Source organism: Aphis gossypii, chromosome 2 (genome assembly GCF_020184175.1).
Source record: "Aphis gossypii isolate Hap1 chromosome 2, ASM2018417v2, whole genome shotgun sequence".
Lineage (NCBI taxonomy): Eukaryota > Metazoa > Arthropoda > Insecta > Hemiptera > Aphididae > Aphis > Aphis gossypii.
The window spans coordinates 73,210,723-73,223,914 of NC_065531.1; the positions used below are offsets into that span (position 1 = coordinate 73,210,723).

Here is a 13,192-nt window from a genome sequence, read left to right on the forward strand (position 1 = left end):
ACCATCATTATCGTCTAAATTATTGAGTATATCATTTTTGGGTAATACTACATCTGGTGTTTTAATTGGCGTCAAGCCGAGTTTTTCTTTTATTCCATGGTATCCTTTGTAAACAAATACATGCAGAGCATTGTTGGACATTCGATTATTTAATTCAAAACTTATATCCTGCCATACGTGGTTTGTAGCTACAACTACTTCTAATAAAAAATACAACAATAAAATTAGTAAAGTTAAATATTGTTATTAAGACTATTATTAATGTGTGTCAACATTTAAACTTTAAATGATTATAAAACGAAAAAGTGCATAATATGTATTTTTAATATTTTTCAAATTATATTATAACAATATATCAGAAGTATTGTATAACATTTTCACGCTATTTTACCCAACAAAAAAATTTTATTGACATTTATAGAAAAAATTAAAATTGAAAATGTCCGTAAACACCTCAAAAGTCAAAATATTTTGAAAATGTTATCAAGTATAATATATGAATTGATAAAATAAACATATGATGTAAATTTCAATTATCTAAGCTTCTTTGTTATTGAACTACAACAAAAAGTCAAAAATATAGATGAAAATTCGTTAATTTACCGATGAAAATCCAACATCATGAAAATGTTAAATTCAAACAGTCATAAAAAATCAATATTACTTTCTGGTAAACTTTTAGATTCTGAGCGGAGCGATGAATGTATTGATTTTACAATAATGTGTGTTTTTTTTGTGTGTGTCTGTCATTACGGTTTGGGGAAGTAAAAGTACTTTCTTTTAATTAAACCAGTTTTCGAAAAAAAATCGATTTTGGTTTTTAGTGTAACTGTAAAAAAATTACCGTACACATACAATTTCCACTAAATGTTTATGTTGGCATTTTCTATACATCGTAAAATTTTCAAAATATTTTGACTCGTATTAAACTATTTATAGGCATATGAAATTTTCGATTTTTATTTTTATTTTTTAAACTTTGTCAATAAAAAATGTTTTGCTCGGTAGAAAAGCGTTAAAAAGTAATACAAGGCTCCTGATATATTGTTTCAACATCAATTAAAAAATAATAAAAATACATAGGCACCTTTTTTTCTTATAAGTATTTAAAGTTTAAATTTTGACAACATTTATCAATTAATTGAAAATTGAAAAATGATTTTGTAGTTAAAAATGTATAACATTTTCAATTTGTATAGTTAAGGATTGTAAATTTAAAATTTTCGTTACTAAAAAAACATATAATTGCAGTTATTTTTACAGACATTTAAAGTTCAAATTTGGACAATATTATATATTAACACAAAGAATAACGTTTTTTGTCATTTTGTTGTAATTCGGTTTTATATAATATTTTTCCAACATAACTGATAATTCAAGAAAAATATTATAAATAATATTAGATAATTCAACTTATCAGCTACTAAGTAATAACAATATAAAATATCCTAGACTGACATTCAAATTGAATACCATCCATTTTATAGAGAATAATTTTTAAAAAAATTCACGAAATTAGAAAATTTGATCAAGATTGTAACTAGCTTTAAAAGAGTTATAATGTTTCGAAAATATTAGCATTTATGGAAAATGCTAATATAAATAGTTAGTGAAAATTTCATAGGTTTACCGTTATTAAGTTCTGAGTTACATTACACCAAAGAATAAAATAAATATTTTACAGAAATTTGCGTAAAAATTACCACTTTTTTTGTTTTTTTTTCACGCTTTGTAAAACTACTTATAATTTTTAATTTTAACCAAAATTTACATAAATTTAACTCAAAAGTACCAACTAGATTAATTACATAATTACTTTTTTATCAAAAAATATGCCGATCACAAAAATCAAAGCATTTTTACTACCTATCAAAAATATTGCTGAATATTTTATTTGAAAAAAAAAAAAAACAACACACATCTTAGTAAAACAATACAAACCAATACATTATTTCGCTCAGCTCAGAATCTAAAATAATAATATTCATAGACAAAATTATTATTTTCGTATTTCCAATTTGGTTATTTATAAACAGTGTGCGGCTGCTAGATAAGCAGACAAGCAGTTTTGACCTTTGGTGTGGTACCACAACTTACACTCGTGGGTTGGTGATGTAATTAGGTACGGGTTTAGAACGCTGCCGCTTTAAAGGCGAAAAAATTACATACATGATAACGGCCTTATCGTAATTTTTTATTAAAGACATAATTTTTTGCCAATAGTAGGTACTCAAGGTCTCAGTTATATTGATCGCAAAAACATGGTTTTTAACCTTATCTAACCTAACTTATAGAGTTAGAACAAAATGGTCAGTAGTGTAGATGACAATAGAAGGATATTATGTAAGATACACATGATGAACAACATAATTTTTATACATATTAATGAAACCCTTTATTAAATTTAAAACCGTTCAGCGTGTTCAATTGATCGGTGCGTGAGATGACTATCAGTCCGGCGTCATCGTTATAATATTTGTAATAAGTACTTACCACATGACAACATATTACAATAAGATTAATAATAAGTATTTACCACTATAGATAAATCAATATTGTAATAGGGTGTATTAAATATTTAGTTTAAAAAATCGTTAATTTGATGAATCGTAGAACTGATTAAATGCGATTAATAATATTATGTTCCATTTAATTGGTTTTAGTTTTATTAGGTATTCATAAATAAAAAAAGGATCATTAAACAATTACTTAAATTATAGGCAATTTTAAGTTATACTATGAGTTTTATACATTACTTATTAATTTATATAAATTATTATTATTGACTTAAAACTAAATATATTACTACATAAACTTGCCTTAATTATGTGTGTGTGTATTTATAATGATATTATTACTTACTTTTTTCTCCATTCACTTCAGTTATTACTCTGTCCTTAAATTTAAGTATAATACTTATAATTTCATCAGGGCAGATCGTTGGTTTTCGGCCTCTCATTTTAAATGTACAATGGATTTAAATAACTCAATTACTAGCTATGAAAAATATATACGGAAAATACGCTAAAAAATACTAATGGGAAGCGCGTAATAGAAAATTAATCAAATATAAGATATTATGATTATAGTACGACACTCGGTAGTAATAGTCAGGATAGTCAAGACTAAAATGAAAAATATATTTGGAAAAAGTGATTATTTCTGTACAACATCAATAGTATTCAATGATCTATTAATATTAATGTCAATATAACACATATATAACTTGGTTTGCAATACTACGTTATTAAAATTAGTTGGTTTATTTGGGAAAATACCAAACTATACGTGTATACAAAATGTAACATATTATACCATAATAATAACTACAGACATAAATGTTAAACTGTGTACACGAATCCATGATATTATATTATATTATGTTGTAGATACCTTTTAATATATGTAGTAGGTAATTTAAAAAAGAAAAACACTATAAACAAATTGAAAAATAATTTTCAATATATTAATAGGAATAGGAATTAAATGATTATAAAAATTATTGTATCAGTGTATAATATTCTATTATAGGAATATTATCATAATGATTAATGAAATTCTTTTAAATTAAATTAATATTTATTTAGATGACATGAAATCCAAACCAATGCCAGTCAAATCTAATACACGAGTACCTTGCGAATTTTTAATTTACACAATATGATATTTATACAATATATAAAGGTAATGGATCATATATTGTTCATTAGGTAATAAACTAATAAACGTTTTAAAACTTCATCCTTAAATTTGTTCTTTTCTCAAAATCTAATACCTACAGATAGTTTTTACCATACATCTTACGTATTATGTAGACATACGTAATAATCACGATGTAGAGAATATAAAACTCGTTACTGCTATACTTGTTAATTTTAACCGTCACGGATAATGATACAATTAAATTCGTATATCAATGTAAATTGTACAATCTAGTGTGAGTTACAATATTAGTTAGTAATATAATATTAAATATTTTTATTATAAAATAATATGTAATTTACTAGCTGGACACAGCAATACGTTTTTGTGAATAATGCGAGTAGTATATATTATCAGGTAGGCAATCTATTATCTAGTATATTAACAGGTAGGCAGTTTTTAAGTTCTTGCGATTTCCGGCGAACGAAGATCGTACAAATTTTGAAAACGGTCGTACAAATTCATACAAATTACGTACTAAAACATAGGACTGGAAAAAATTCGAAAACGCTAAAATTTGTCCGCGGGGTGGGGCTGGGGTGACGCCGGTTTTTAAGTTCTTGCGATTTCCGGCGAACGAAGATCGTACAAATTTTGAAAACGGTCGTACAAATTCATACAAATTACGTACTAAAACATAGGACTGGAAAAAATTCGAAAACGCTAAAATTTGTCCGCGGGGTGGGGCTGGGGTGACGCCGGTTTTTAAGTTCTTGCGATTTCCGGCGAACGAAGATCGTACAAATTTTGAAAACGGTCGTACAAATTCATACAAATTACGTACTAAAACATAGGACTGGAAAAAATTCGAAAACGCTAAAATTTGTCCGCGGGGTGGGGCTGGGGTGACGCCGGTTTTTAAGTTCTTGCGATTTCCGGCGAACGAAGATCGTACAAATTTTGAAAACGGTCGTACAAATTCATACAAATTACGTACTAAAACATAGGACTGGAAAAAATTCGAAAACGCTAAAATTTGTCCGCGGGGTGGGGCTGGGGTGACGCCGGTTTTTAAGTTCTTGCGATTTCCGGCGAACGAAGATCGTACAAATTTTGAAAACGGTCGTACAAATTCATACAAATTACGTACTAAAACATAGGACTGGAAAAAATTCGAAAACGCTAAAATTTGTCCGCGGGGTGGGGCTGGGGTGACGCCGTTTTTAAGTTCTTGCGATTTCCGGCGAACGAAGATCGTACAAATTTTGAAAACGGTCGTACAAATTCATACAAATTACGTACTAAAACATAGGACTGGAAAAAATTCGAAAACGCTAAAATTTGTCCGCGGTGGGGGGGCTGGGGTGACGCCGGTTTTTAAGTTCTTGCGATTTCCGGCGAACGAAGATCGTACAAATTTTGAAAACGGTCGTACAAATTCATACAAATTACGTACTAAAACATAGGACTGGAAAAAATTCGAAAACGCTAAAATTTGTCCGCGGGGGTGGGGCTGGGGGGTGACGCGGTTTTTAAGTTCTTGCGATTTCCGGCGAACGAGATCGTACAAATTTTGAAAACGGTCGTACAAATTCATACAAATTACGTACTAAAACATAGGACTGGAAAAAATTCGAAAACGCTAAAATTTGTCCGCGGGGTGGGGCTGGGGTGACGCCGGTTTTTAAGTTCTTGCGATTTCCGGCGAACGAAGATCGTACAAATTTTGAAAACGGTCGTACAAATTCATACAAATTACGTACTAAAACATAGGACTGGAAAAAATTCGAAAACGCTAAAATTTGTCCGCGGGGTGGGGCTGGGGTGACGCCGGTTTTTAAGTTCTTGCGATTTCCGGCGAACGAAGATCGTACAAATTTTGAAAACGGTCGTACAAATTCATACAAATTACGTACTAAAACATAGGACTGGAAAAAATTCGAAAACGCTAAAATTTGTCCGCGGGGTGGGGCTGGGGTGACGCCGGTTTTTAAGTTCTTGCGATTTCCGGCGAACGAAGATCGTACAAATTTTGAAAACGGTCGTACAAATTCATACAAATTACGTACTAAAACATAGGACTGGAAAAAATTCGAAAACGCTAAAATTTGTCCGCGGGGTGGGGCTGGGGTGACGCCGGTTTTTAAGTTCTTGCGATTTCCGGCGAACGAAGATCGTACAAATTTTGAAAACGGTCGTACAAATTCATACAAATTACGTACTAAATTATGGTGTAGGTTAGAGTATGAATTATTTAATGTTAACCTTGGGTGGGGCTGAAATCACATCACCCCAGCCCCACCCATTGTTTTTGGTTGATAACGAGAAAATCAAGGCCGCACAAATTTTGAAAGTTGTCATACAAATTCATACAAATTACATACTAAATATTGGTAAATAAATTTTTTAAAAATTCCAAATGGGTGGGGCTGGGGTGATGCACGTCACACAATATTATTGAGTAATAAATATTTTATATAATTATATAATATGTAGGTATCTATCTACAATAATCTACATGATATGTTTTCAGAAAAAACTTGTTTCACTTTCTGTAATCCTACAAAAAAAAAAAAAATAAATTTTTTAAGTATTTTATATAAATTAATAAATAATTATAAATTACTTTTAGAAATATGAATCCACCGCTCAGAAATGATATATTATTGAATTCAATAATAATTTTTATTACATTACCCATTTTATATACAATGCGATTAATTTAAATTAAAATATAATTTAATTTTATAGACTATTAGATGTACGTTACTTTATGAAACCATTTAAAATTTATTATAAAAACATAATATTAACGATGTTATATAATAGGTATATTATTATTATTTATTAGTTATCAAAAAAATATACATTATTTGAACATACTGCTATGCGTACCTGCATTTACCTAAGGTTAGGTTTACCTAATATGCATATTACATTTTCATAAGCCTATATAGGTAAATTGGGTTCACGATAATTTTTGTGTGCATTTTGAAAACTGAAATTTGGGCCCAGCGGCTATAAACGCACTTTTAAAAGTTGTGCAAAATATTTTTATCAGTTTTCAATTTTATTTTTTTACCGATTATTAAATAATGTGTACGTGTAGTTATCCGTACGTGATGTACCTAATTGTATAATAAAAAAATGGAAAAATGATAAAAATCTTAAACAGCATCTGTATTATTGCAGGTAGGTATAGTTAAATATAAAGGCACATGATATGCATAATCATATTTATAACTTACTTATATAGTTATATGTATAAGTATATATACATAATACGTGCGATCAAATAATTTTTATTTTTGAGATATTATTGTGAATTATTTTAACTTTTGTCAATTGTAATTATTTTTTTTACTGCTGTTACTCGTTTACCGATTCAATAAGTACCTACGTTATTATTTAATACTTAAACAAGTATCAAGTGATCGATGCATATATAGGTATAGTACTATAAGTATAAAATTGTTATTCGAAAAAACGGGAGTGTAAAAAAAAGTGTTAAATTTGTTCGTGCATAAACTTTATGCACATATACTTTTTATGACCTACATACACATAATAATGTATTGGACAATTTTTTTCTACGAGTTAGGTATTTACTATTATTTTATTGCATCGTTCGGTAAATAAATGTCGATTAGAAATGTTTGAATTCGTATCTAATCGCGTGCGAACAATATAATAATAATAAAATAAAACGTCTGCCGGCGACCGTGGTGGTCGCATTATATTTGCATGTATTGTAAGTATACACAATAGGTACAGAACTACGGATGTATATATATATATATATACATAATATAGTACAATACATTTACGTATAGGCAGGCAGCGCACGTTACGGCAAACAAAATATAATTTGTCGTAGTCGATAAACGGTTAGAGACAACAAACAAATAGCAATACAAAAAGGCTTTTACACTATGTATACTCATATATACATAGGTATATATATATATTATATTATTATATACCCAGCGATAACAAACGTGTAAACTTCCTGGTACCTACGCAATTTAAATAAGTCAAAAATGTATAGACTGCACGTTATTGCATAATCCGCTTTTAATATGTTAATATGTGTGAGTATGGGTCATATTGTATTATATTAATTTATATACTATATGATTTATTATAACATATTATCATTATTGACTAACAATCGAATACAACATGGTCAATATATACAGTAGGTACCTACAAAATGTCAGGTTGTCATTAAAATGACGTATACAGAGTATATTACAGCAAAAGATAGCTATATAGCACATATAATATATAATATCATAATGTATTTTACTGTAATATCAAACAAAAAACCCGTGTGGCATGATTGACTACTAAAAATCCAATACAGTACCTAATATGTTATGCAATATCTTAAACTTAAGGAGTCTATACCTATAATTATCGCCGTTTGTTAAGTATACCTACTATATATGTAGGTATAGTATATAATCTATTAACAATATAAGGATTAAAATTAAATCTAATTTTTTCACTATTTTATAATATTGGAATATTGTAAATTAAAAATTCGGTAGGAAATGGATTTATATATTTTGTATTATACAATACAAAAATAGTTTTCCTTTATTGGGTTATGTACAATGGGACTCGATGATGAAAAAGAGGGACAACAACCTGCAGTTTTTAACGAGATGCGTGTACCAAGAATCACCTTAAAATGTATTTAAAGCACCAAAGTATATAAGTTAATTTGTGCAGGTAACGGCCAGAATAACAGTTTTTCTGGTCAGTTAGTTTTGGTTATACTAACACTGCATTATTATATCATTATTAGATTCAATAATTATTTTGTAATATTTATATACTAATATATAGTGTCAAAAGTTTTTTAGTTTACCCTTCGGACTAATGCGTATTAAACATTAGTAATTCGTAAACAATTAAATGCCGCGGCGCAAACATCGTGTTTATAAAAGTTGAAGAGGGTAGAGGAGAAAGACCTTCATTATAATATATATTATATATATATACCTACTCAACTCGCGAATAGCAATAAATCCAAGGAACATTTGTAATAAAGTTTCGTGCAGGAAGCCCTTGTCCTCACTCCCCTCGCCCGGCATCGGGGATTGAGCAAAAGAAACCAACAATGATGTTACACATAATAGGTATACCTGCTATAATATACCGGCTAATATTGTCGGTAACCGTGGTAACGACTAACCGACACAACGAACGTATATAATATATAGCTATATACGATTTTGTTCTACGCGTATATAGCTAACTGTGACTTTAGTATATATGTATAATGTATATGATATTGTATATTATTTACCTTAGGTACTACGACGGTCTAAATAATAATAATTATAATTAAAATAGAAAACGAAATCTCGCGAAAGTCTAATTTCCGGCAGCAGCCAATCCGTAGCGCGCACACACAGGTGAATACGCGTATACCAGCGATAAGTACAATAATGTATCTTAATATAGTTATAATAATATATAACAGTTCGATAAAACGCGATTTCACCTCATCATCGTCGCACGCGCGACGAATAATAATGTACACACTGCAATTATTATTGTTATCGTAATGTATATAAAAAATATGTAGTTCACCTATATAATAATATATAATATTAGATACGTATGGCTTATCGTTTTGAGAAAATAAAAAATAAAATCGCAGTCGCCGTCTCGTCACATAAAATTATTGTAATAGCTACTTATCGTCGGTGAGATGTGCGCGTACACGGTGCGACTTGATTTACGCGGGCGGTCCTTAAAAATGCGCAGGCATGTGTGTGCTTGTGTGTGCTCACGAGTCACACCGGATGTAAATTTTTTTTTCTCGTCGAAAATGTGTACCGTATGCGCTACCGCATACACGTCAAAACAGTATATTATAATATACTGTACCGGCGCGGGGTACAAAAAAATTAAAAAAAAAAAAAAACCGTGAAAAAAAACAACTGTATACATTAAAGTACATTATATTTCAGTTAAGGTACCTGCTTCATGTATTATAAAGTGTGTGTGTGGGATAAACTGAAACGGATTTGCGCGAGCGCGGTTGTTATAATATAGATTATATAAATTAGGTATTGTTTAACTATATATGTTACCGCGGTATAATAGGTAGGTATAATTATTATGTTGTATTGCAGGTATATCATAATTACGTGTAATACTTTGTATAAATATACAGAAATATAGCAGGGTGATGCAGATTCATTATTTATTTAACCTGCTAAATCAATAAATATTTTCTGTTTCGAATAAAATATTTTACGTTGTTTTAAGTATATCTATCTATATATAGGAACGGTTTTTTAAAAACAATTTTTATTTTGTACGATTTTATTTATCATAGAACTTTTAGGTATTGATCATTGTTAAAGACAACTTATTTATTTTAAATTTTATTGTTTGAACCAGAAAGGTATTTTTCTGAACATTAAATATTTGAATTAATAGTTTTTTTTTATTACTAACCTAATAATTGTATTTAAAGTTTAGTAAAATAATAGACAGGATTCCATCAAAGTTGTAGTATACATTCTCTGCTCACTTAAAGTTTGAACAAGGATTATACCTAGTAGATAAATCTGTTTACTTAATATTCGTTATTTTAATATAATTATTCAAAAAAAAGTATTATGGTTCTGAATATTATGACATTAAAGATATTAGTTGTCATGAAACTATTGTAAAAAATCAGAGAACGGTAACAGTAAAAATAAGTTATATTTTTTTTCATATATAATATCATATAATACTTATAAGACTAAAAAAAAAACGATAAAAATAATTTAAACAATGAGTAGGTATACGTATATTATTAGTCAAGCAGGGATTACCTCATACGATGCTGCACATATTATGTCGAGACGACAAATTCACTACACTATAAATAAATTTGTTATAACACTAATAACCATATAGAATAATAAAAAAATAAACCTATAATAATATATTAATAATACAATTATAGGCCAATATTATTATTGTGATTATTTCGATAAAATTATGGTGTCAAAACGCACTTGGACAATGATGATTAACGACCCTGACCAAGAGATTAGTTTTTATGACGCTTTGGTGGGCTATTGTTTTTGTTTTTTTTCTTTTTCTTTCTCGAGCGTATATATTATCATCTCGTGTATATATATACATTTACATTATATTTTTACACTCTGATCTCTCCAGTCTCGCCCATTGTCTCTGTGGTCATTGAGATCGCCCCTCATTGTACTAATATAGCTCTTCTCAATGCGTTTACCGGTATGGACTTGGGCCTCCAACGCGCGTCCATTGGTGGTCGCCTATACATAGATATATATAAATTATGAATTATAATACATCTAATAATATATACATATATACAACGTGCACACGACATACTGCCGTATAGCTTTTGTATAATAGTTTTTTTTTGTTTTTCGTACCTGCGGACCCGATAGTAATAATAATATAATAATGATATTTTTGCCAACTCATCTTATTTTTCTGGCGTGTCTGAAACCCAATTAAAATTAAAGCCGGCCAACGCGCGCATATTTTTGTTCCACAGCAGCTATAGAGAGTGCTAGGCATCGATATGATATCTACGCATGTATAGGATACAAAATTATTATTCTAACGTAATTTTATTATTATTATTATTTTTGTTTTTAACAACTTTCGGAAGCTGCAGTGGTCATTGAGAGACTTACATCATAATTATATATTATTAGAAAGGTATACATCACAATAATATGAATTACATACAAAAATGAATATAAATACGATAATGTTGAACGGTTAGAATTTGATTCATTAAAGTTTCGTTCAGTAAAAATCGAAGGTGATTGTAAAATATATTATTATATTTTGGTGATGGCGAAATTATATAGATTCGTTAGGTCTTGATTGATGATTGAGCGGATTTGGTCTGTGGTGCCGGAAATTTAAAATTTTCTCTTTTCCTATATGTAAGTGTGTGGAATTTGATGAAAATATATCATATTGTTTAATCTCAATACAGTAATATGTTCTACGCAAAAGATGCATATTATGGCGTCCTCTTTATTCATCGAGATACCAAGTAATAGTGTTATTTTAAATTTTGAGTCTATATAATATTATTATTGTATTATTACACATTGATAAATGTCTGCTGCAGAATTTTATATTATAGGTACCTACGAGCGAGCAATTTATTGCAAATAAATATGTTTTATTTTGTACTAAGTTATATTACCCATATAATATGACGAACGCTTCTGTCAATGTCACGTCCGAATAAAGTCGTTTGATGAGTTTAAGCTCATATATAATGTCGCGGCATGCATATACGTCATTATGACTATAGTCAAACGCACTACTGAACTTATTAAAACTATTAAAAAATCTATATTATTAAACTGTTTCAACGACAGTAACAATTAAGTGTTTTATGAAGTATACTTCACTTGTATAAGATATTTATACAAGTAAAACCACGTATTGTAAAATAATATGACGTGTCAGGTGTCTCATATTATGATAAACCATTCTCCGATTTCGTATGTATAGTGTTATAAAGTTATAGCAGTATTCGCACTTAGTCACTTTACAAATTTAGTGAACTATATAAATACAAACGACTGTCTTAAGTCCTGCCTGACTCAAAACCAATACCATGTATCTCTTATTTATCTTATTTATCATGTAAAATTAACTACAAATATCATTATATGTAGCTTTTTTTAATATTATTATTATACAATTTTTCAAACCACAAAACTATAAAAAAAATTATTTCTTAGAGAATAATACCATATTCAGGAAAACTATAGTTTTGTTTTTTATCTTTATTAAACAATGTTTATACGGCGTACGTCTATAATAAAATAACGATATTAACTGTATTATGTTTATTGCCAAGTATAATGTAATATAGGTACAATATAATAATAATTTATAATAAGTTGATTATAATTATGTGTTTTTTATTCGTTTGGACGAATCGGAATATTAGTTACTATATTATTATATTATTATAACGTGTCTTAAAATTGTATCTCTTCTTCTATATAGCATGACTTTCAACTAGCTATGTTTGAAACTATATATAATATATTATTATATTATGTATTAAATAATTATTATCATTTTCCGTGTATCGAATTAATTATAATATATACATTATACTTATATGGGCTTTTCATTTTTATCGCATGCATAATACTGTAAAAAAAAAAACTCGCAGTCCGAACAACACACATTGTTTTCTTCCATACGGTCACATTTTTTATCGGCCGTAAGTACAATATTACAATATTATTATATTGCATTTCAACGCCTTTATTGGTCTGCGTAACACTGCACAGTTCAACGCGTTTGACCTATTGCGCCATGTAATAGTGTATAAGATTATCATATAGTATAATATATAATATTATTATTATTTCTCGCCGTATTCGTCTACACGCGTGTTTTATAAATCGATTTGACGCGCAAACGCATTAAACTGTGCATAACTGTATACGATACTACATTATGCATCATTCAATTGGTCATAAACTCATAACTCAAAATAATA

The 13,192-nt window shown here is 28.9% G+C and overlaps 1 long non-coding RNA gene across 1 annotated transcript; it reads right to left on the reverse strand.

The window, feature by feature from the left end:
- Positions 1–10,569: 10,569 nt before the first annotated feature.
- On the reverse strand, positions 10,570–12,019 carry LOC126550134 (uncharacterized). Its single transcript, XR_007604180.1, has 3 exons — positions 11,870–12,019; positions 11,076–11,234; positions 10,570–10,952 (listed from the first exon to the last, which is right to left on the reverse strand). It is a non-coding gene; the product is annotated as an uncharacterized LOC126550134 (long non-coding RNA).
- Positions 12,020–13,192: the final 1,173 nt, after the last annotated feature.